Raw genomic sequence first — 16,727 nt, forward strand, 5'->3', positions numbered from 1 at the left:
CTTTGTTTGTAAAGAGAAATCAGGGAAAAGCTTGATATGGAAAAATCCACCTTAATAGCCTTGGAGTAGAGCGCCCGCTTTCAGTTCGGGAATTCGTGGTTTCGCTCCCCGGCCGCGTCATACCAAAGACGTGAAAATGGTACTTATAACTTCCTCGCACGGCGATCAGAATTTAGAGCAAAGTTCAACGATTGGTCACCCCAGTGTCAGTATAATGTGACTTGGTGGTGTATATGGTATGTTATTCTAGTGGGGCCGCACTATAAACTGGGCATTGTTTTAACTGCTTCGTGTAGACACCGTCGGTTATATGACTGAAAAAATGTTGAAAAAGACGCCAAACGCGAACACACACACATTTGATCAGGAAAAGATAGATCAAACAGTAGTTCAGTATCAAGAGATAGTATGTTACTTTGAGAAAATAGGATGGTTGTTTAACAAAATAGTACGCCACTCTCACAAGATAGTGTATACACTAGACATGATAACATGTTTCTTTGAGGAAATAGGATGGTCGTTTGACAAAATAGTCCGTCACTCTGACAAGAATGTACATTACTTTGAGATAATAGGATGATTGTTTTACAAAATAGTACGTCAGTCAGACAAGATAGTATATACACTGGCCATGATAGCATAGGATGGTCGTTAAAAAATAGTACGCCACTCTGACAAGATAATATATACACTGGACGTGACAGCATGTTTCTTTGAGAAGATAGGATGGTCGTTTAACAAAATAGTGCGCCATTCTGAGAAAATAGGTATGTTCACTGGACATGATAGCTTGTTACTTTAAGAAAATCAAATTGTCGCTTAACAAGATAATACATCACTCTGATAAAATAGTACATTCGATAGACATAATATCATTGCAAGTCAACATGATAACAAAGAAATTAACAAGACATAACAGGATCTTGAGAAGACACTAATCTAAATAAAGAACCTACCTTGTATTCATCTAACATAAGACAGCTCTGGCGTTCCATAGAATTCTATTATCTGGTTATATTATTGTTAAATATCGGAGATAGCATAATGAAGTTATAAAATTTGTTTCATGAATGTTGTCTGCACCTATTGATTGCCAAATCACAGACTCAGACATCATTCTCTCAACCTAGACTGATCTAAGTTTAGAATCGATTGGTAATTTTCTATACTTCTAGAGTCGTTGTTAAGTATATAGCTTTTTTTTTGTCTTGGTTGAACCAATTAATGCTACAAAATGCAGGTTATATCTATATTTTATTGAATTATATAAGTATCATCTAATTAAGTTTAGGTATTAGGCCTGAACAGTAAATCATTATATAATAGTTTGACATTAAATCGGGAAAGGATGAAAATGCGAGACACGTCTCGCAGGATTCCCTTTGTCGCAAACTTGGAATTGACTGCTGTTTGGTGGCTGTTAATGTTTCACTGATCACAATTCTAGCAGATATAATACAGTGTATCTCGATCAAAGTACCTTTCTAATATCATTCTCTTTGTTGTTGTTTTAATTAGCCCGATAACGTGTTTGTTGATTTGATGCCATTGAGCCAATAATTTGAGTTTTAATGGGATTATATTGTTGATCAGTCAACTTGTTGCTGGAGTTAATTTCGTGTTCGCATGAATCTATTAGATATTGCAAACACTGCATCTGATGCACTCTTCAAAAGAAAATGAGATGGCGGGTTGTTTAATGTGGCTGTATTTTGGTTACAATCCGGATATTTTTTCTTTACCCCCACCCTATTTTAAAGTAGCAAATCATTCACAGACGGATTTATTTCATTTGCAACGTAAACTTCTGTTGTTTTTTCTGTTTTGTTTATTTAGAAATAATATGCAAAAATAGAAACCTAATCATTTTATGTCAGAACTTCAGTTTGCCTCATCAATATTTTTTCATGCGTAACTGTAAGAAATAGTAATGCGCTTATAATAAGAATCCATTTCGATCGGCAGACATTAGTTTTCTGTGAATAAAAGATAATCGTGAAAAAGAACTTCTGTATACGAAATAAAACATCTATTCTAATACAGATTTGGAAATACATAGAAGTAATTGAAACCACCTTTCTTGAAAGATTAAGTATCTGACTGATCTATTTCTAAAGAACTGAAGTGTATTTTTAATATAGAAAATAATGCACGTGATACTTTTAAAGCGTATTTATTTCTCTGAAATACATAATTTGCAACGCTAGTAATACGAATGTAATCAAATATGCATCAAAATACTTTATATCTACAACATTGAGCCAGATAAGCACACCTATACAACAAGTTTGAAAACAATATAGTTGCTGCGTAAATTATATGATATATTTTTACTTGTATTTCTGATATTTATTTAAACACGTTAAATTGAAATCCTCTCTTTTAGCTTATCTTGATATATGACCCGACACAGTGACATACTATTTATTATGTAAGGTTTTATTCCAAAATACAAGTAAAAGTCTATGTTTCGTTGGTTGTTTTATTTAAAGATCTCGTCAAGGCATTAAGACATTCGACATAAAAATGTCACTTTATTTTCGCACCGTAAATAGTCCCTGCGTACATGTTTTACACTTTGATGTATCAACAATTTTCTTTAATCTATTTGTGTCAATCAAATTTACTTTATAAAATAATTAAGTCACGCCATGAGAAAACCAACATAGTGGCTTTGCGACCAGAATGGATCCAGACCAGCCTGCGCATCGCTTTCAATCCTATTGCAATTAGAGATACCGTTAGCGAACAGCATGGATCCTGACAATACTGCGCGGATGCGCAGGCTGGTCTGGATCTATGCTGGTCGCAAAGCCACTATGTTGGTTTTCCCATGGCGAGGCTTATATATGAAAGACAATGTCAAAGAGTAAACGAACGAATATTCATTGTCATTGATCACATAAAAGAGGCTTCTCCTGCTGTTTGACATATCGCAGACTCAGAAGATACCATGCAATCAACTTCAGCCCATATTATTTAAGAATGGATTAATACATTAGGAATGTACTTGACATGTGGGGCTTTCATTACCGAAGCAGTCTGAAATTGGAGCAAACGCTATTTCTATGAAATCAATTTCTCTTCGGGCGGGTGTTATGTTGTTTGGAAAACACAGGATGTCTTTTCAACAAGGGCCTGGACTTAAATAATGTAAGGTCCATCGATCAAAATTTGAACTTGTTTACTGGTTGGCACTGATTATAAATCAAGCTGAAGAAGCAATGTTATGGCCATAGATCAAAGCTAGAATACAATACAATATTTCATGCATGAACAAACATATCGTGGATTTCTTCTCAGGTTTAGAATTTAGAAAAGCCAGAAGAGGTATAGCTTACACATCATGCCTTTGATCTGGGGTGAGCTAATATCGAAATTGTAGCTTGATATGTTAAACTTCATTTCCAATAGAATTGCTAATAGACCTTTAACGTTGAACAGGTTCGTTTGTGACTAGAGGGAGAAATTAAGTTATGTTTCCGATATATCTAAGTAAATGTTATAAATGATTTAAGAATTACAAATTTCTATGACAGCTGAGACTTAAGCATTTTTCTTCTTCTTCTTCTTTTTGTCCTTAAAAAGAAGGACAATTTAGTAGTTGCAAGCACACAACTCTACTGAACTATATGGATCTGCGGACGAAAGACACAAAAATACAAACACTCAAGCAAATTGAAAACGCGTCATCCATTTATGATAGATAGTTCAATCCTGCATCTTGTCTGCAAACATATTATGAACTGTTATTATTATTAATTAATCAGATCTAGTCTGGTGGCTGTATTTGTTATATTTGAGGCGTGACTGTTGTCACATAGGCACGTTGAGCTCGGGCCATTCATGCCAATCCAAATCCATAGCGTGCATTATAAAATAAAATCTTACATAAAGTCAAAAATACAATTCCTTCAAAATTATAACCCCCCCCCCCCCCCCCCCCCTTGCGATTTTCTAAAAGCTAGCACATGAGTATTAAAATCGATATCATCTTTTATTATTGTGAAAAGTAGGTGTTTCTCAAAAATCTTTTGTTGAAGAGTTATCATGCTTTAGACCAGTAGCATTTCAGTCATTTAAGAACGGGACAGTTAGCGATAGTATACTGGGCACAGTGTGGTGCATTTTCGTTTTATGATATGAAATTCGGTAATTTGTTACTTTATTCCATACATATTGACATGCTTAAGTGTTGTTAATTTGTAATATAAGAATGTCTGCAGCAATTTACCGTTTTAAATTCTTAAATATGACGGTTATCATATGTAATTCCTATTTTAAAAGTAAACGGAGTTTTAGGTCGGAAAATAGAGGGTATTAATGTTTTGTAACTTCATGGGAGTAAGTTATTTAAACTACTAAGACTGATAAATTTAATGTACATTTAACTTGCCAGTTTACAATTCCAAACTTGCATAAATAATTTTTATTTTGTTTTAGATTCCGATTCCGATTTTTAATAACAGTCTCCAAAGTGGCACTAGGTTATAGAGTGCAGGAACTTCATGGTCAAATAATGCCATTACAATACTGCTACAATACTCAGTGATTTCGAACAATCCAATATTGGTGAACACACGGAATATGACTATCCAGGGGGTAATGTAAACTTTAAAGGAAACAATAGCAAGTAGGACAACGTGACTGAAGGGTTAAGTATCAAAATATGCAACTATTCTACGAGCAAACAACTCTATTTTATTGGAAAAATGACTCTTTTGATTGACGGATAAAAGCCGTATTGACTTGTCTTGTAAACGTTTTGTTTTTTTCGAAACATTCATCTTGCTTTCTCTGCTGAAAGAAAACTAGACAGAGAAAATAAAACATAAGTATTGCCCAATTTGTCGAATACTTACGTTTGTATAGAAAGGAAAAAAGACAAAGATTTGAATTCTGTATGCATATAATAATTATGCTTTACTTTTTATTTATTTCTAACATTTATCGTTGATTTCGTTTGAAAACAATCCTTCAAAACAATATAAAAATAACTTTACATTTTTTTCCTGTGTGCTTGAATAGTGCATCAATGAAGTACACTTTTGGAGCTCAACAATGAATAGCGTGCTACATATTGAGCTATGAAATAACATAGGACCGACTGTCGTACAAATTTTGTCTGCCGTTCTGGCGCAAATCAAACAGAGTGAAGGGCACGGCAAGTTGTCATAGTGACAAAGAATGTTGGCCATTTAGTATTTAAAGACTGACAGCGAGCCCAGAATATTTACGAGGATTGTCAGCCAATGTTCACTGGAAAAACCAATCCCATAAAATGTCAATCCATTTCCAGGAAGCGATACCTGTAAGCAAAGTACTTTTTTTGTACAATGTAGCAGACTTAACCTTTAGCCTGCTGGTTTGATTCTGCCTTTGCGACCAGTGCAGACCAAGATGAGCCTGCACATCCGTACAGGCTAATCATGATCTGCACTGTTCGCTATTCATTCAGTAAATATTCAGTGAATACCCCTCTGAATGATAAGTGGCACTGCCCAAATTGAATGATGGACTAGTTAATTTTAGAAATTTAGCAGGTTAAATGTTAACTTCAGAACAGAATATTTCCTCTTCCAGCATGAAGAAAAAATGAGACGTCACAAGCAAAACAGTTTATAGTAAAATACATGTTCATTTTAGCTGCAAGAAGCTTAATATTTATTGAGTTTTCATAATGAAATGACGTTTTAGGATACATGTGTTTGGTTAGAGAATTATGATATTGATTCAAAGGTACATTGATAAAAGATGAAAATGTCGTCTCATATGACACCAATATCTGCATTTCCATGACGCGGACTCAATAGTAGTTCAAGTAAGCTACAAGTTTTCATCACAATCGAGGTAAATGCATAAATAAAATGTAAATATTATTCAATAAATCGCTGTTCTTATAGAATTTATACGACTTTGCGCTGGAGTTGTGTAGAAATTACGAGCGCTTTCTGTCCGTGTCTTTGTGAGATAAAATTTATTTCCGGGTAATGCATTCAACTGTGAAGCAAATGCAATTGTTCCATTTTCCTTTTTTTTTTTACTGAACAAAACCTGAAGCATAATATAACAATGCCACCTGAGTCATATGATCAATGTCTAAGGTCACAAAGATTTGTCAGATCTTCTGTCACAGCCATCTTCAGCAATAATTGCATACACAATTGTTTGTCTTATAAGATGTATAGTGAAATCATATTTTCTTGTTCTTAAGAAATTACGAATATTTTGAACAATCACACAAATATAGATAGAGAAGCAACTGGGCTGTAATCATAGGTAAGTTATTAGCTTTGTATCGGGAAATATGCACGGGTTCTGCAGCAGAAATAAATTGCGCGACTTTAGGAGCGCAGTATTCTTCCGCTGAAGAACGAGTGCATATTTACCGATGCAAAGATAATAACCCTTTTATTACATACGCATTCAATGTAATATAACTACTATAAATTTGTTCAATAGCCTAAATACTAATAAGACTAACAATTTACTGAACTAAATAAAAGGATTAATGCCACGACACACGTTAAAGTACGTCACGCATCCAATATGAAAGCCTGGCGTCAGTGTATGGAAAAATATAGATATTTCCGGTATGCAACTATTCTACGAGCAAACAACTCTATTTTATTGGAAAACTGACTCTTTTGATTGACGGATAAAAGCCGTATTGACTTGTCTTGTAAATGTTTTTTTTTTTTTTTTTTTCGAAAATTCATCTTGCTTTCTCTGCTGAAAGGAAACTAGACAGAGAAAATAAAATATAAGTATTGCCCCATTTGTCGAATACTTACGTTTGTATAGAAAGGAACAAAGACAAAGATTTGAATTCTGTATGCATATAATAATTATTCTTTACTTTTTATTTATTTCTAACATTTACCGTTGATTTCGTTTGAAAACAATCCTTCAAAACAATATAAAAATAACTTTACATTTGTTTTTGCTGTGTGCTTTAATAATGCATAAATGAAGTACAATTTTGGAGCTCAACAATGAATAGCGTGCTACATATTAAGCTAAGAAATAACTTAGGACCGACTTTCATACACATTTTATGTGCCGTTCTGGCGCAAATCAAACACAGTGGAGGGCACAGCATGTTGACATAGTGACAAAGAATGTTGGCCATTTAGTATTTAAAGATTGACATGGAGCCCAGAATATTTACGAGGATTGTCAGCTAATGTTCACTGGCAAAACCAATCCCATAAAATGTCAACCCATTTCCAGGAAGCGATCCCTGTAAGCAAAGTACTTTTTTTGTACAATGTAGCAGACTTAACCTTTAGCCTGCTGGTTTGATTCTGCATTTGCGACCAGTGCAGACCAAGATGAGCCTGCACATCCGTACAGGCTAATCATGATCTGCACTGTTCGCTATTCAGTCAGTAAATATTCAGTGAATACCCCTCTGAATGATAAATGGCACTGCCCGAATTGAATGATGGACTAGTTAATTTTAGAAATTTAGCAGGGTAAATGTTAACTTCAGAACAGAATTTTTCCTCTTCCAGGACAAAAAGCATAAAGAAAAAATGAGACGTCACAAGCAAAACACTTTATAGTAAAATAAATGTTCATTTTAGCTGCAAGAAGCTTAATATTTATTGAGTTTTCATAATGAAATGACGTTTTAGGATACATGTGTTTGGTTAGAGAATTATGATATTGATTCAAAGGTACATTGATAAAAGATGAAAATGTCGTCTCATATGACACCAATATCTGCATTTCCATGACGCGGACTCAATAGTAGTTCAAGTAAGCTACAAGTTTTCATAACAATCGAGGTAAATGCATAAATAAAATGTAAACATTATTCAAAAAATCGCTGTTCTTATAGAATTTATACGACTTTGCGCTGGAGTTGTGTAGAAATTACGAGCGCTTTCTGTACGTGTCTTTGTGAGATAAAATTTATTTCCGGGTAATGCATTCAACTGTGAAGCAAATGCATTGTTCCATTTTCCTTTTTTGTATTTTATATATTGTAGAAAAAGTAATATCAAACTGTCACTATTTTCTTTGTGTGCATTTTCTTTTGTACTGAATTCTAACAACGTGTTCGTGTTATGGGAAAATTAGTGAAATAATAATAGAATACTATAGACGAATGATGTCTGCAACTATTGATTGACAAATCACAGATGCAGACGACATCATGCAATTAATCTAAGCCGATTTAATTTGAAAATCGATATGAACGTTACAAAGGTCCTTGACATACGGAAATATTTTCCATCCGAACCGTTGTGAATAATCATATTCTAACGCAATAGGCAGACATAGAATCTTAAAGCTCTAAACACAGAGACAAATTAAATTAAGTCTTGAAACTGACTTTAACGTCCATCAAATAACCAAATGTAAAACTTTTGTTTATATCAATAAACGAAGTTCTGCCTGTGTTTGCAAGGAATGACAACCCTTGCCATGTGCAGGTATTTACAAGCATAGATAAGAGTGCTGGACCAGAAGTAATGTCTATGAAGCCACAAAAACGTGAATAATGAAAGTAAAACAGCAACATTTCCTGCAGAAGTACATTTATGTATTTGCAATGAATTTGTTGCTTAGTTATCGATATATCGACATGCACAGAAAGCAGTGCAACGATGATCGACGCACACAGTTGACGTTATTGACGTCAGAAATATATATTTAGGCACTTTAACTTGCGAGGAAGCAACTATCGCTTTTATGGTTGACTTACTTTACATTATGAACTCATATAATTGGGTATGTTATTTTTATGTCCATTGGTGATTGTCTTTGTTGACTGTTTATTTTCTGTTCATGTAAGAAACGTTATTTTTTTTCGTGTGGTTAAATTTTGCCAGTTTTTTTTTATTTCAAACGAAACAACCTGAGAACATGATATATACCCTTGTAATCAATTGAATTAGTGTACTCCTTGATGTAACTTCTTTAATAATATAACTGTTACAATGAATAAATGTACAATGGACATTACTTTTAGATCAAGCCAGATCACTTCCCTTTTACTTCCGTTTCACTTATACAGTTGGGAGGTAAATGGAAACTGATATAGACACAATGTTACATTTTCACACACAAAAGCAATTAGGATAATTTCGTATACCCTTGCTGTACTGTTTCATAAGTTTTTGTCAGCTTATTCATTGAAAAAAGTATTTTTTATCAATCTGTAATAAAATGATGTATAACTTATGGATTTTGCAGTGAAGATACTAATTTTTGCTTGTAACAAAATGTCTCATTTATGAACATTACAATACATTACAGGTGAGATAAGTAAAGGTCTGTATTACCTACGCATAAGAGATTGCGATAGTGTATAAATCAAGAACAGTGCTTCGCGACGGAACTAATACAGAAAGTATTTATAGGAACCTCTTCCGAAATCTTAATAAAGGTTGTATTGTCTTTTGGTCTTGATTGTTTTACGCAAAACTTTCAGTTTCTATTCCATTCTCGCAGCAGCGGTGTTTGTGCAGTGTGGCAGCCGTTAAAAGTCTCTCTACATATTCAGTCAGAGTTGTAATATTTCATCAATTTTTCACATCGTTCAGCACGATGTGTAAGTGGTACTGTTTAGTTTCATTTTTCATTTTGAAAAATTTCGGCTTGGGTACTTCCAATACTCCTACTTCCATAGCTTAGTTAAATCACCATTGGATATGGTACCAGCTTTTTTTAAAAAACCTTTCTAAAATGGACTGTGCCATCTCCCAATTTGGGCAGTACCATTAACTGTTGAAAGGAATGCTTACCAAAATAAAAAATATTTACTGAATCGCGAACAGTGCAGACCATGATCAGAATCACTTGCCACCAGTAGACTAAGGGTTAATTTGTCTTTATACAGTTTCTGTGAAATGCAGGCTCCTTACCCTCAGGTCCCCTTTCTAAATTCTAACTTGTTAAGCTCTACTCATTATTTCTCGTTTAGCGCATGTCCATTATTTTATGTGAGGACCATATGCCGCTTTTCATGGAACTGTTGTCTCGTATCATTGAAGGTTGTACACAGCCGGATGAAGAGATCTGCGAATGTGTATTCATTGTTTGATTAAAGAACTCAACCCGGGGCTAGAGAACGTGGGCGGTAGCAGACCTAAATGTCGTTTGATTTGATGACAAGCCCTTTATTTAGATGAGGTTGTCCTTTGAAACAGAAGGAAAAAACAAATATTTAATGTTTAGAGCAAATGATCTTTAAAACTATTTTCTTATTGTGAAAATCAATGAGGTATAATAGTGTATAACTAGCTGCAGATTCAGACAGGAATATCCGATGAATACTTACAGGTCGAGACAGTTTAAAATGAAAAGCACCGTTACAACACATGAACTTGTTTTGTTTACATGATCTATATTGTAATAATTATTCATAAGTTTAAATGTGAAATTTGGGTCTAGTGTACCTTTAGATGTAATAAATAGAGTAATAGTTTTGTCTAGAATGAGTATTTATGAATACTAATATCAGGCTGGTAGACAAATAAAATATAATGTCTATAAAAAGGAGATCATTGGCTTCAACAGTATGTAAGAAAGACGTAAATTTAATTGAGAACACCTTGCTTATTAGTTATGGATTATTACAATGTTCTGCTTTTAAAACAATCGAATCGTAATTTTATTATATGTAACAATACGTCTGTGCTTTTTAAATACATTTCAGAGTATTAAATGTTCTTTAATTTCTATGAAATTATATAATAAATTTCACGTTAATTACGAAAACAATCGTAAAATTGGGCAAACCTTTACAACATTCTATTTTACTAAGATAAGCCAATTAGGAACACGTTAACCAGCTTCAAAAACAATCAATTATTTTATTTTCTTGGAAATGTTTTAGCATCATTTTTAGATTTGTCCTTAGTTCATGGAGTATGACCTAATTTTCAGCAGGTTCAATATTTTCCAGGTTAATGTCATAAAGAAAACTCTTTTTCGATTTTCTCGGCCTTGCGGCGCCTTCAATATCCACTTTAAGTTTTTTACTTTTATACCGAACAAAACCTGAAGCATAATATAACAATGCCACCTGAGTCACATGATCAATGTCTAAGGTCACAGATTTGTCAGATCTTATGTCACAGCCATCTTCAGCAATAATTGCATACACAATTGTTTGTCTTAAAAGATGTATAGTGAAATCATATTTTCTTGTTCTTCAGAAATTACGAATATTTTGAACAATCACACAAATATAGATAGAGAAGCAACTGGGCTGTAATCATAGGTAGGTTATTAGCTTTGTATCGGGAAATATGCACGGGTTCTGCAGCGGAAATAAATTGCGAGACTTTAGGAGCGCAGTATTCTTCCGCTGAAGAACGAGTGCATATTTACCGATGCAAAGATAATAACCCTTTTATTACATACGTATGGTGGCTGATTTCTGCCATCTCGTTCTGGCGTGTTGGCGCGTTTGCAGGGCGCCAGAACGCCAGGACGCCAGGACGACAATTATACGCGCCAAGACGACAAACAAGGCATTTGTCGTTCTGGCGGGGGCGCCAACACGCTAAATTGGGAAGTTGTCGTCCTGGCGTTCTGGCGTCTTAGCGCGTTTGCAGGGCGCCAAGACGCCAACACGCCAGGACGACAATTATACGCGCCAAGACGACAAAATCCATATTTGTCGTTTTGGCGCGTTCATTTGTCGTCTTGGCGTGTTGGCGCGTTGGCGTTTGCAGGGCGCCAAGACGCCAACACGCCAGGACGACAATAATATGCGCCAAGACGACAAAATCCATATTTGTCGTTTTGGCGCGTTCATTTGTCGTCTTGGCGTGTTGGCGCGTTGGCGGGGGCGCCAAGACGCCAACACGCCAGGACGACAAATGAACGCGCCAAGACGACAAAATCCATATTTGTCGTTTTGGCGCGTTCATTTGTCGTCTTGGCGTGTTGGCGCGTTGGCGGGGGCGGGGGCGCCAACACGCCAACACGCCAAGACGACAAATGAACGCGCCAAAACGACAAATACGGATTTTGTCGTCTTGGCGCCTATAATTGTCGTCCTGGCGTGTTGGCGTCTTGGCGCTCTGCAAACGCGCCAACACGCCAGAACGAGATGGCAGAAATCAGCCACCATACATACGCATTCAATGTAATATAACTACTATAAATTTGTTCAATAGCCTGAATACTAGTAAGACTGACAATTTACTGAACTAAATAAAAGGATTAATGCCGCGACACACGTTAAAGTACGTCACGCACCCGATATGAAAGCCTGGCGTCAGTGTATGGAAAAATATAGATATTTCCGGTACCATTGTAACTCGTGGGAGAATAGAAACGAGTATGTAATAATCTCTGTTCTACCGACACTCCTCTAGAATTTCAGTCCTCGGCCGCGTCTACATTACCTTACTTAATTCATGAAAACTAAACAGGATTGTGGACTAATATAAGACGTAACATTATTGTCAGATTACAATAAATTGAAAATGAAAGAACGTGAAACAACATTTTAGCTAAGAGAAAATAAATCCTCACCAGTACAGATGTTCAATAATAATCATGAACTTATATTTTAACATATCAAAGTCCATGGACTTTCGGGGTTATCATATAGATGGTTTTACATTTCGTAATTTTTAGTTTATACATACGTTTGTAAAATGTAACACCATTTGTGTAATCCGTAGCAACATTGAGGCAGGACAACGCCACATTTCACCAAGCTACGTAATCTATTGTTGCTCAGGTTATACGTACCAATGCCATCTAAAAATATACACTTATTGAATGAATTGCTGGCGAATAGTAAAAACAATCGCCCGACGGTCGAAGGACCGATGAATAATAGTTTTGACTATTGACCGGCAAGCCATTCACTATATGACTTTTTTTTCGCAGCTTTAATTTCAATGTTTTGTCTTATTAACCCAATAAACAGACCTGCCGTAAAGCAGAAACTATATGGATCGAAAATTTATATAAGGGGTCATGTCAAATTGCCTATAAGAGGGTTTGTAAGTATTTCTACATGTATCCTGTCCTTGCATTTCTCAAACCGATTAACCCAAATTAAAAATGATTTCTTAGGGTAACTTCCACGCATTGAGGATATTAGACGTAATTCTGTTTAAAGCACTGTTTAGTGATGTAAACGAGATTTCTTTGTTTCAGAATGCTACAGCACATATTAAGAGAAAATTTACATCAGACAATCAGTGAAAAATTTATTTCTATAACGGTATATCGGCGCTCCGACTTCTATAAGAGCAGCGATTTAGTGTGGCGGCCCTTTTCCGGCAAGTCAGTGTCGGTTGCCTTTCCCTCTGAAAAACCTTATATTCTATTTATAATGCAGTTTTCTTTAATTTTAACGTGTTCTCGTTCATATGTTTGATTGATATATTTCTTTTTATTTACTTTTAGACTTTTATTTACTTTTAAACTTAAATCACTTATCGCTCTGCTTCCTTCATATTTTGGACGAAAACATATGCATGTCGTCAAAACTTCCGTCACGTGATATGACTGACGTCTGTGAGTGACATCTTAATTTATTATTTCCTGGTAAATGTGACTGTCTTAATTTTTCTTTGAATGCACATGGAAATAGTATCACCCGGAACTGTGGTTTGTTTGGACAAAAATCTCTGATTTGCCCCGTCACAATAAAGGTAACTATTCGATCATATTCCTTTCTTTTTCGTTCTCAGTATTTTACCATGAAAATACCATGGACGTTTACATGACCAAATTTCAAAAACAATCTGTTGAACGATAATACTTTAGTAGAAGCTTTCCGCGTAATTGTGTATTGACCCTTGTAAAACAGACAAAGAGCATCCATCATTATATTGGATATGAACAAATGGCAAAGTTAAAGCATATATGTGTACTACCTTGTGAGACATCTGTAGAAATAACAAATAAATACAATGTTACTTATGCTTATCATCCTGCATTTTCAGGCCACTGCTTATTTTGACATTTTCTTTTTGACAGCGTTGTAGGTTTGCAGAAAATAGTTACTAAATTCTCTAGGGAGAAAATCCTAATACTTTACCGTACGAATCACCAAGTTCATAGTAGGGACTAAATTGAAAACTGCTTCCATAGTAGTCATAAAATCATAATTGAATTTCACCGAGACACAACGAAATACGCCGTTGCACTTTTTGCAAAAAGTACCAAATTAATCTGGCTTCCTACCAGCATGGAGTGTTTGTCTTTTAAGAAGGAAGGCGTCAATAAATTAACGACCAAAACTGTTACCTGAAGCGAGCCGTTTTGTTCACAAATTGGGCTCCGTACCTTACCTTCTGGCCACGTGGGTTCCCGACAGCGTGGTTGATAGAAGTCCTGCGGAAGGTTGCCGCGGAAGAAAAAAATTGACTTAACTCGCGTATGGTACATATATACATGTACTTCATAGATTCGACAAAACACATCATTTATTTGTCTAACCAAATGAAACTGACATAATACAATTTCAATTATACGACCAACTCTTTGATGTTTTAGACACTCCGATGGAACTTCACTGAACTGTGTTGTTCGGCTGATCCAAAGATTTAGCGACAGCAAGGACTCGTCAAACGATTTCAGAGTTAGCAGACTAAACACAAAACACATATCATTTATACTGTTGATTGAAAATAACGTTGCCTTAAAACTACAGTCAAAATTACTTGATTGCAAACGTGTTATCGTTCGAGAAGGTTTCATAACTTAAATCTTACTGTATACTTGCGCTGATGAGAAAGTGTGTTGTTTGAAAAACATGTATCAAGTACGCTTCCGTAATCATGTTATGCAATAAGAAAAGCATGACTTTTCACCTCATGTATAGTAAGCATACATGACACAGATGACAAATCATATTCTTGCCATAAATATTTTTAAGTTGGAAAAAGTTATTTCACTATAAGTTTAAGATAAATACACAAGCGAAGAAATGTGACCGAATACAATATGACAGAAATTAACTATGCGGAGCTTTATAGTAACAATCGCTGATTTCATGCAAAAGAATTACATTAACATTGACTTATAATAGAACTACTTTACAGAACTTTAAAAATTATCATGCAGGGATACAAAATTGTGTTCTGCTGATTAGTAAATCCAGTAGCATCACTAGAAAAGCATTTGCAATAAGTAGAGGTATAAATAGAATAGGTTTAAACAACAAAACTATGACATGCTTTTGTAAAGTTATTGTGATATTTTATACGGTGAATAGTTGTATACGTTATAAACACTTGTCGGTCAATAGTCCGAGGTTCGCAGGATATTAAGTGTTATATTACATGAAATCGGAAATAAATTTCCAATTTGTTTTCTCAATTATTGACTTAAACTCAGTAAATCTGTTTTGGACTTTAGCAAAGTCAATAGATGCGATTCAAAGAGTCATTTAATTTTACAATAAACAAACAAGTACTAAATACCTTTCATCTAGACTCTTGACGTTATCTAAGTATCATGTAGCAGTTAAGAAGAGATTTTGTTGCGGTACACTTCCAAGTTTCACAGCAATGTCTAGCACATGGTTAACCAGTCAGTTACATGTTCACTTCCGTTTTTAACAATTACTGCAGGATATGACTCTTGCATAGTAATATTGATACACATGCATTAATACTGCACAATTTTTTTTTGTTTCCATGTTTTTAATATGATAAAAATCTAATATTTTGCGCCAGTTTGTTATAGTTATTTCATACTTTAATGTAAGGTCTGTAAATGTAGTACTTTCCTCACGTTTTCATTGGTAAATTCATTAATTATATAAATTAAACAGTTTCTATAACATGCATAATTTTACAAAATTTTCGACTGTCATTTTATGATACAGTACTGATAGATCCGATTTATGAACACATATTTTCCCATAAACAAATCAACACAATGGAAACTCAGTGAGCTGTTTATTTTGAATGACTCTAAAAGAGCTCTATCTATAAAAGCAATATTTCCATAAGCGTGGAATTGTGCAGATTCATACCTGTATTGTGATATGATGTTCGATTTTCCTTAATGGAAAAATCATGCATGAGCCAACGGTTCATGCAAGCAATTGAATACAATTTCGTTCTGGGGATCCAATATTTCTAATGCCAATACGAAGGTGGTTGTCAGAGATTAAGAGCATATATCATGATGTGATTGGTTTTATAGCGACACCGTGCAATTCATCATAGGTCGTGTACCCAGGGGGTAAAATACACTTTGCACGATCAACATTAACCAGCTCGGGATATCTGATGGCTTTATAGTATTACACAATGGAGAGATATGCAATATTAATGAACAAAGAGAAGTAAAAAGACATTGCCAAGACTTTTGATTACACAGTTGATGCAACAATTTCTTTTCCTATCACGAAACACTCGCATAAAACAACACCAACGTAGCGCTATATCGGCAAAATCAATTTCGATAAAATTTTCATCAAAACATTAAAACGATCTCTGGGGCTGAGTTTAAGTACTTTTAAAAGCAATTAAAATTTTGAATTTCTTACATTTACAAAATAACAAACGACTGCAACGGACTGCCAATAAAGCATACACATAGCAATCATACGAGTAAGGTGTTAGTTAAGTTAAGTGACTTCCAGATATCAGATATAACAAATGAATAAAATTGCCAGTTTTCGTTTTATTTTTGCTACACTTGATGTACGATACCCATGTTTTTAAAAGTCTGGTCAGGATCCATGCTGTTCGCTTTCAAGCCTATAGCATTTAGAGAAACCG

General features: G+C 34.8%; 1 protein-coding gene across 1 annotated transcript in view; it reads right to left on the bottom strand.

Moving 5' to 3' along the window:
* The window catches only part of LOC123564824 (proto-oncogene tyrosine-protein kinase receptor Ret-like), a 185,455-nt gene extending 169,417 nt beyond the window's left edge, over positions 1-16,038 (bottom strand). Inside the window, exon 1 of the mRNA XM_045358673.2 lies at positions 15,417-16,038. The gene's annotated coding sequence lies outside the window, so the exon portion shown is untranslated. The remainder of the gene's footprint in view (positions 1-15,416) is intronic.
* Between the last annotated feature and the right edge of the window lie 689 nt (positions 16,039-16,727).

This window comes from Mercenaria mercenaria, chromosome 2 (genome assembly GCF_021730395.1).
Source record: "Mercenaria mercenaria strain notata chromosome 2, MADL_Memer_1, whole genome shotgun sequence".
NCBI lineage: Eukaryota > Metazoa > Mollusca > Bivalvia > Venerida > Veneridae > Mercenaria > Mercenaria mercenaria.